Source organism: Cydia fagiglandana, chromosome 23 (genome assembly GCF_963556715.1).
Source record: "Cydia fagiglandana chromosome 23, ilCydFagi1.1, whole genome shotgun sequence".
In the NCBI taxonomy this organism is placed as follows: domain Eukaryota; kingdom Metazoa; phylum Arthropoda; class Insecta; order Lepidoptera; family Tortricidae; genus Cydia; species Cydia fagiglandana.
Genome location: NC_085954.1, coordinates 2,725,807 through 2,735,165, shown reverse-complemented (window position 1 = coordinate 2,735,165; position 9,359 = coordinate 2,725,807).

The window sequence follows — 9,359 nt, the reverse complement described above, 5'->3', positions numbered from 1 at the left end:
ATTAGATGTGAATTGGATCTCTAAGTATCCTGTGGAAATCGTTCAAGAGTATCTCCAGAATCGCGCAAATGTCAAATTTGACAGGTTAGATCTTAAACATATCGTTATCGTATCTTGGTGATGTCTAAAAGATGTCTAATAGATGTCTATTTCAAAATCCGAATCGGGCCCATATTCTGTTTCCTTCTAATTTCCTGGCTTTATTTAAATTCTCAAGTCACCATCACATTTAAAATACTCTGGTGTACAGTCGCCATCAGATATATCGGAGCGGCCAAGGTGTTCACAATATCTGAACACGCACTCTAACGCCCTGACAATAGAGACGTGTTCAGATATTTATGATCACCTTGGCCGCTCCGATATATCTGATGGCGACTGCTTACAACTTCCACAAAGAAAACATTTCATTCCGCAAAACTGCCAATTAACTATAATCGGCCGGATAACGAGCGTTTCTTTTCACAACTATAATAAATGTCCACAAATTGCCACACTTTGGCACCAATTAGTGGCACACAGGGGCCAAACTTGCCAACTTCCACGTGGACAACTTTTACCTGGGGCCATTTATAATGTACGAGAAACTCGACTCGAACGTATTGTAAAGGCTCGTTCAGATCGTACGAGAAATATAAAAAATAGAATAAAATAGAATAGTTTTTTATTCGTAAACACACAGACAATAGATATAAATAGAAAAAACAGTGAAAAATAAAGTGTCACGAAATGGTCCCATCTCAGCATGTTGCTGGCGACTTCCAGCGCTGATCTTCCGGTGAGACCATCAAGTGAGAAATAATCCTATTATTATACAATAAATACCTATTATTATACATAGTTCGTTTTTTTAGCATTAGAAAGAACTTGAAAGAAGGTAAGCGATCTTGACATGTATTTTAATTGAAAAACGCTTTTTAAAAATCAGTAACTATTACTTTTGAAAGCAGAAGAATATAAATGATCGTATTAGATTCACAATTGCTACATATTTGCCGTAACTTATTTTCAAAATGTGTTTTTTCAATTAAAGGACACGTCAAGATTGTTTACCTTATTTCTAATGCTAAAAAAAAGAACTATAGGTTGGTACCGTTAAAATTTATGGTCTTCCTTTTATTTCTGATACTATGTTATTTCTGGCGTGAAGTGGTGCAGAATTGGGCACAATGGCACTCTCTTGTGTCAGAGGCCAAGATCCTCTTTGGGTCACTGAGCCAGTGATGTATGTATGTATGTATGTATGTACTATGTTATTTAGCAAAAAATAATCCTTATGATGAAGCCTATCGATCGGTTTGATAAAGCTGCAGGTATTTTTTTTCTCGTGTAGCGGGTTCGATTCCCGGTTCAACCATGTAGGTAATTATAAAAATCTATGAATGCAGTTTAAATTGTTTTTTAAAATTAAAATTATGTCTTCTTTCAGTAAAATTATCCTATCTACGATATTTAAGGTACAGTCACCTGCAATAATATATTACACACTGCAGGCCGCAAAAATATCTGACACGATCTTATTTGTAGAGCCATAAGAGCGTGTCACATATTTTTGCGGCCTTCGAAGAGTAACATACCATTGCAGGTGACTGTACTTTCCCTTGATGTCCCATAGTCTTGGGACGCCATGTTTAACGTAATACGATGTTTCAAACAAATTGAAACAACCCTATTATTACAGGAGTACGTGTGACTTTTAAATCATTAAATATTTTTCGACAAACATAAATACAGTGGCGTAGCGGGAACTAATCTAAAGCACAGAATAAATAATAGTACCTACTAGGTACAGAAGACTCACTCTCTAACAAAACGCGTCTGTTACGAGCAGCACAGATATGGCCGCTAGGCGGCGACAGCGCCATGCGCGGCTTATGGCTTTCCCCAAAATTGGTGTGGAACGGATGTACCTGTAGCAAAGCGACGAATTCGCGGAGTGAGCCACGCCTGTCTAAAGTGTCATTCTATCTATGGGAGATTTAGGAATGTCATGACCTGACTGGACCACTGGAGCGTTATGAAATTTCATGTCATTGCTAATGACAGTGTCGGGGCCGTATATGGAACTTGCTAACTCTGTAAACAAACCGCCATATTGAAATTGTCTCTGAATGATGAATACTAGTGACTTTTGTTTACATAGCAAGTTCCATAGAATGACACTTTAGCCGTGGGCGAAGTCGCATCTGCGAGGCCCTTTTGTTTTACTCTGCCCGAATGGCCCCTTCGAAATATAGAGAGTCCTTCAAGAGTGAACAGGCACCTTCTGGGCGAGCGAGCTCCATCGTAGGCCACGTCTACGCCTCGGCTAGTCTGTGGCCATGAGTAAGCCCATTCACAATAAAAAAAATATATATAATTATTGACTACCTAAATATTAAATACCTAATACGTACCAAAGTCTAGACGCTTATTAGTCTAGATGCTTATCACGATTGTTATTAGGCACAACAGAATCTGACAGACAAATTAGTCCATTAGGGTGTGAAGCTAAACTTATTAAGAGAAATTGTCAGAATGTCAATGGAAGGATAATATCTGTTGTCAGGGATTTTTCGCCCTTGTACCATGAAACATACAACACAGACAACATAGAAAATAACATTAGCACAGAATAAATAATAGTACTAAGTACAGAAGACTCACTCTCTAACAAAACGCGTTTGTTACGATCAGCACAGATATGGCCGCTAGGTGGCGACAGCGCCAAGCGCGGCTTATGCTTATGGTAAACCGCAAAATTGGGGCCGAACGGATGCACTTTTAGCTACCTGTAGCAGAGCGACGAAATCGCGGAGTGAGACACGCCTGGCATTAGGTCGGTCGCCAATTAGGCACCCACGTGTGATCTGAGGCTTTCTAAGTTACCTATATTGGCCGAAATGTGAATATTCTGCTATCAGACGGAGACGAACCGTGAAAAAAAATTTGGCTAGTTCACACATTTTTGGCTGGTCTATTTTCTATGTGAGGATTTTTTTTTTTCTGCGATTTCGGGTTTAGTCCCATAGTAAAAGTTGCTAAGTATAATTCCAAAACCTCCCTGGTAACTAGAATGCAGTATTATGTTTTAGCCACCCTCACCAGATAAATAAATTAATAAATATTATATAAATATTATTAAATATTTTTTACACAAATTGACTAAGCCCCACGGTAAGCTCAAGAAGGCTGGTGTTGTGGGTACACAGACAACGATATATATAAATAGTTAAATACATAGAAAGCAACCATGACCCAGGAACAAATATCTGTATCATAATACAAATAAATGCCCTTACCAGGATTCGAACCCGGGACCATCGGCTTCATAGGCAGGGGCTGGATAGCGTGGAACTCTAATGGAAAAAGATTTTTAAGTAAGCATCCCCTAATAGGAGTGAAAAGTGGATCATAAACTAAAATAATAAATAAAAATACTTAGATGTCACATACTAAAGAAAAAGTGACCAAGACCATCACACATTAGTAGTGTGACTTCTTAAAAAAAACACAAATAAAAAATATTTAAGAAAATTAAATTAAGAGCTACTGCCGTATTCGAACTTCAAGATATTCACAAGAGACGACACGTACTAGATCCATTCTAGATACGTTATAGTTTAGATATCAACTAGTTCTCTTTTGCAGCGCAATTCGCGCAACCAATGTCACTTTTACGTTAGATGTCTAAGTCATATCCTGTGGAAATCGTTCAAGAGTATCTCCAGAATCGCGCACATGTCAAATTTGACAAGTTAGATCTTAAACATATCGTTATCGTATCTTGGTGATGTCTAAAAGATACCTAATAGATGTCTATTTCAAAATCCGAATCGGGCCCTTAGTTAAATTAAACTTTGTTAGTTACATGATTAACTATACATGTAGCGATATGATCATGTTTTCAAAACTGAACCTTTTTTCGAATTCTTTGCTCTGTGGTAAAACCGTGTGACCGTCACATATTTCTCCCTATTCCGTGGTACAGGCCACGTCATACCTAAGAAAACTAAGATTTTGCCCCCAAGTGAGAAAAGGATAAATCGTGACAAGTGTCCGCACTCGCGGGGATTTCGCAAACTTGTCCCCCACAGCCTTTGGCGTATTCCGACTTTTAGAATATGATACTGATATAAAGGACCCGGACCTTAGGGGCCCGATTCGGATTTCGAAATAGACATCTATTAGATATCTTTTAGACATCACCAAGATACGATAACGATAATTATGTTTAAGATCTAATCTGTCAAATTTGACATTTGCGCGATTCTGGAGATACTCTTGAACGATTTCCACAGGATATGACTTAGAGATCCAATTCACATCTAATAGATATCTTACTCTACCTAACGTAAAAGTGACATTGATTGCCCGAATTGCGCTGCAAAAGAGAACTATGTAGTTGATATCTAAACTATAACGTATCTAGAATGGATCTAGTACGTGTCGTCTCTTGTGAATATCTTGAAGTTCGAATACGGCAGAAAGTACGGCAAATGTGGTGTCAGTTAAATATCTTGTGATTTTGATTTCAGAGTACTGAACAAAAGTGCCCAGCAAGTCTATTATGGATCGCTTTATCCACATTTATCCACGTGATAAAACAACTGTCACTTTTTAACTCTACGGGGTAGAAAGAGACGAACACCGTTTTATCACGCTGTCACGTAGACAAATTCGATCATCATATCCGTACAGGGGTTAGGGGTGCTACCACTGTTTCAGAGTCCCTTTCAGAGTTCCGACTGATTTTGTAAGATTTTGTTTGAGTAAGCTCTAAGTACCTATGTAGTAATTCTCACGTCAATTACTCGTATAGTTTATCAATTTCAGAGTTATCTAACTTTAAATATATTTATCTACCTGATATGTATTAGTATGTACTAATTTTAGATTACACTGATTTAAAAATACGCCATATGATTCATGGTTAACTGTCATTTTTCTTACGTAGTGGGCTATAGGTTTAACTCAAGACTCATATCCGTTTGTTGCCGGTCCCATTTTGGGATAACCTCCTCCAATTGAGCGGGGACTTAAATCTTTTCGAAGAAGAGGTGTAGGGTTGGAGCCGGTGTAGCTTTATTTTACGTTCATAAGCGCATTGTAATATGCCTACTTGCATAATAAACTATCTTTATCGTATTACGTATATGTCTACTAGAATAATAAACTATCTTTATCGTATTAGTATCGTATTTTAACAGTTTGAATGCGCCTCCTTGTTTCCGACAGCCTCTGGATTTAGTCGCCAACTTCGCGAAAAGATTTTAAAAATTCTTGCTGCACCGGAACACCATGTAGATTAACTTAATACATACGTATATATAAGTGTAGTGTTTTGTAGTGTTTGCTGGTTAAATGTTTTACCGTTTTGTGTTAAGTGTTAGGAGACGTGGTTAGTAGTTAAGAGACGTGGAAAATAATAGTGGCAATAAGTTTTATTTTATTTGTACCTAATTGTATTTTTCCTAAATACCGTTGGGCAGATAGAGTGGAGGCAGATCTCCGCGAGCTGGGCGTCGGCGAAAGCTGGCGGGATAGATACCGCTCTGTGGCGTGCTCTTGTGTTGGAGGCCAAGACTCATTTTGGGTCATCGCGCCAACCAAGTATTTTTTATTTGTAATTTTAATGTGTATACCTTCGGAATTTAAAATAAAAGTTTCTTTATAGGTTTAACATAGGTACACGCCGTACATGTCGGAATACGCGGCAAAGAAGGATTGCGCACCTACACTGTGAAGTTCGACATTTAGAAAAAAAAGGGGAAATTTCAAAATATTCAATCCACATTCATATTCTTTTCAATCTAAGTAGTTTTGACTTATAATTTGTCTTATGTCTTCTGTTCTTTATAATTTGACTTTAATTTCTACATTTATTATTCATAAGATCATCATCAATACGTAGTTAGAGCTTATCAGGTTTTATGTAGGTAAGTATGTGTATGTCAGAACCCCTAGTGTAAATTTCATGCGATAGCGTGACGTTATGTTATGACGTACGCGTTTGCGTTAAGTATCATTTTATATAGGATTTTGACGCCAACGTTTTGGAAATTCAAAATCCCATACAAAATTACAAAAACGCATACGCATAACTACTTCACGTCACCCTGTCGAATGAAATTCACACTAGGGGCACAGTACGGTTACCATCAGTTTGTCACTGACATAAACGCCGTCGAGAACGTAATTTACTTTCGATACGTCCCGTTTGCACTAATATGCGAGTGCGAGAGAGATGTATAGAAAGTAAATTACATTCTCGACGGCGTTTATGTCAGTGACAAACCAATGGTAACCGTACAGGTTCCATGTGTTTGTCAGGATGGCACAAAGTTTATTTCGGTTTATAGATTCCATATTCTCATAAGAATTTGTACTATTCACTTGAAATGAGAACTTAAATATATACCTACATTTTAGGGGCTAGGTTGGTGGAAATTAGTGCGCGCAATACACGTACGTAGATCGCTGTAAAGAAACAGAATGATCGCGACTAGATTTCACAATTTCCATCCACTTCCTAACTCAATATATTGTAACAAGTGTGCATTTATTTGACCACTCTCTGTCAATAATCCGATCATCTTGACAAATTGACCCGGCCCGTCAAATGGCTTGGAAAAACCGGGAAATCGGAAAGGCTCGATAGTATTTGATAAAGGTCTAACATATTGCTTGGTTCTAGGGGCCCGATTCGGGTTTTGAAATAGACATCATTTAGATATAGACATCTATTATACACATTCCGAAAAAGGACATTTTGAAATAAACATCTAATTAGACGTCTTTTAGACATCACCAAGATACGATAACGATATGTTTAAGATCTAACCTGTCAAATTTGACATTTGCGCGTTTCTGGAGATACTCTTGAACGATTTGCACAGGATATGACTTAGAGAATATCTAACGTAAAAGTGACATTGGTTGCCCGAATTGCGCTGGAAAAGAGAACTAGTTGATATCTAAACTATAACGTATCTAGAATGGATCTAGTACGTGTCGTCTCTTGTGAATATCTTTTTTTACGTTTAATATGTTGCCACGCCCTTGTAGGGTCCATGCTGTACTGAATTAAACTTAAACACCTGTATAAACACCATGGATTGCATCGAATAAATGATTATGATTATGATTATAATCTTGAATTCGAATACGGCAGTAGGGCAATGTTACGTACAGATAAGAGGCAGATTTTTTCTGTGAGTTATGTTAAAATTATTGTTTTTTTTTTCTAGTCTTTTTTCATTTTTTTTATTATGAGGTATGGAGCAGGTTTTGGAGAGTTTGTTAAATTAAAATAGTTGTCATATATACGAAAATAAGCGACCAAGGCCTACAGAGCCCAGGGCTGGGATCGAACCAGCGTCCTTTGCATCCGCGTCTGATGAACCACTCGGACACCCGAGTTATGGCAATAAGGGTCGAATTTTCTCTAGTATAATAAAATTATGCAATATCTTAAAGGCCTATGGCCTTTGGCCAACTCTAATGTAGAACAGTATGGTTTGTACCTCCTATCCGAATCAACTCATGTAGTTTCGGAATAGCGAGAGAGTTGGCACTGCTTTCCGGCATTTAAATTTTAAATTTATTATTTAAAAATTGATATTTTTAAGATAAAACGCTGACGCGAATCGCAGCGTATCACTCAGTATCAAAATAAGAGATTTTAATCTGAATACCGCTTATACAGTAGGTATTTCAGACACATACTACAAATTTATATTATGTAACCGTTACATAATACATTATTATTTAATCTACACCATTTATCAATCATTATAAAACAAACATAAAACGCCCTAAACAGCCGTAATAAATGTTTACGAAGCTAACGGTCTATATAAACATGATAAATAAAAGCTATGAAAAAACACTCAAGTATGACGTAATATGGATGGATCGATATTTAGCGTGCCTCGGGGGAAAGAAGGGTTAGTTTGGAAACACACGGTTTAATTTTATGTACGGTTGTTTAAAAAGTTATTAAACTTATTAATAGCAGAAGACGTACTCTTTTCTTTCTTTGTCGTATCCTCATGCCTGAGGGACGTTACGAATGTGGACACTTTTCACTAGCGCTCTCCAGGCCGCTCTGTCATGGCTCCTCTACACGATGGGCCAACGCCGGCCACTCCAAGGGACGCAGCCATGCAGTAGAATGAGATAGCAATATCACTTGCTCCCTCTAACGCATAAATGCGTCCCTTGGAGTGGCCGGCGTTGGCCCATCGTGTAGAGGAGCCATCAGGTATTCGAACAATGAGACACGCCAAATACAATGATATTGAAACGATATGGATCGAATACTTATGTCAGTGTCAAACAAGTGTCAAAGGTGACGTTTTTGTTTGAAGAAATGTCAATTTATGACACTTGGATATCGTTTCAATATCTAGTATTTGACGTATCTCATTGTTCGAATACGGCTGTCTGCCTTGGGCCCAGTGCATGCTAGCCTGCAATGTGACGTTTATCTCTGACATTATTCTGACCGCCCAACGCAACGGAGACTACAATCTAATAAAAATTGTGCCCCGGGATAGATGGCAGCACTATCTCTCTCGCTATACCGTCATCCCGTAAAGGATTCGTATAAGAATTGCAAGCACGTATGTACTAAGTACTCGCCCTTTGGGTCAGGCAACGAATGCTCAATAAAAGTTGTAGAGGGAAATGCTTGGAACTATTTTTGACTCCGTAACTTTGTTTGGACTAGTAAGGAGGTGAAGATATCAAAAATAGGCCGATCCCGGAAATCCTCATAATTATAGCAAATTTCATCGAAATCGTTAAAACCCCTTTCCGAAATCTCCGAAATATATAATATACTTATAACTAAATATATATACAAGAATTGCTTAAAGGTATCAGATTTGTGTTTTTAACACAAATAATAAAATATTTGTTTCCTAAACTGTTTAGACGACGACTTTCTTGAATTTTTAGTTCACGAGTTGCAGTAGCCTCGAGCCTGAAGAAGGACCCCCGAAGGGCCCGAAACATGTCCCCAATAGCGACTAAAAATTCAAGTGAGTGAAACCGTTGTCCTCTAAACAGTTTAAAATATGTCTCACGGAAGTTTAATATCGAATATTTGTTTCCTACTTGTATTGTTTTGTTGTTGCATTGTAGTTGTTGTGTTGTGTTGTGTTGTATTGTGTTAGTAAATAATTATGAAACGCGTCGTATCCGCCCAGAATTCTTCCCCGTATATTTCAACTATGTAAATGAGAGGTCAAATATAAACTAGTTATATTATATTGAATAATTGTTTCCTTAAGACGTGTCAACGTCCACCTGAATTTCAGGCCAAGGTTTGTACACTCAAGAGCTACGTAATCAGGTCATTTTCTTTAGTGACT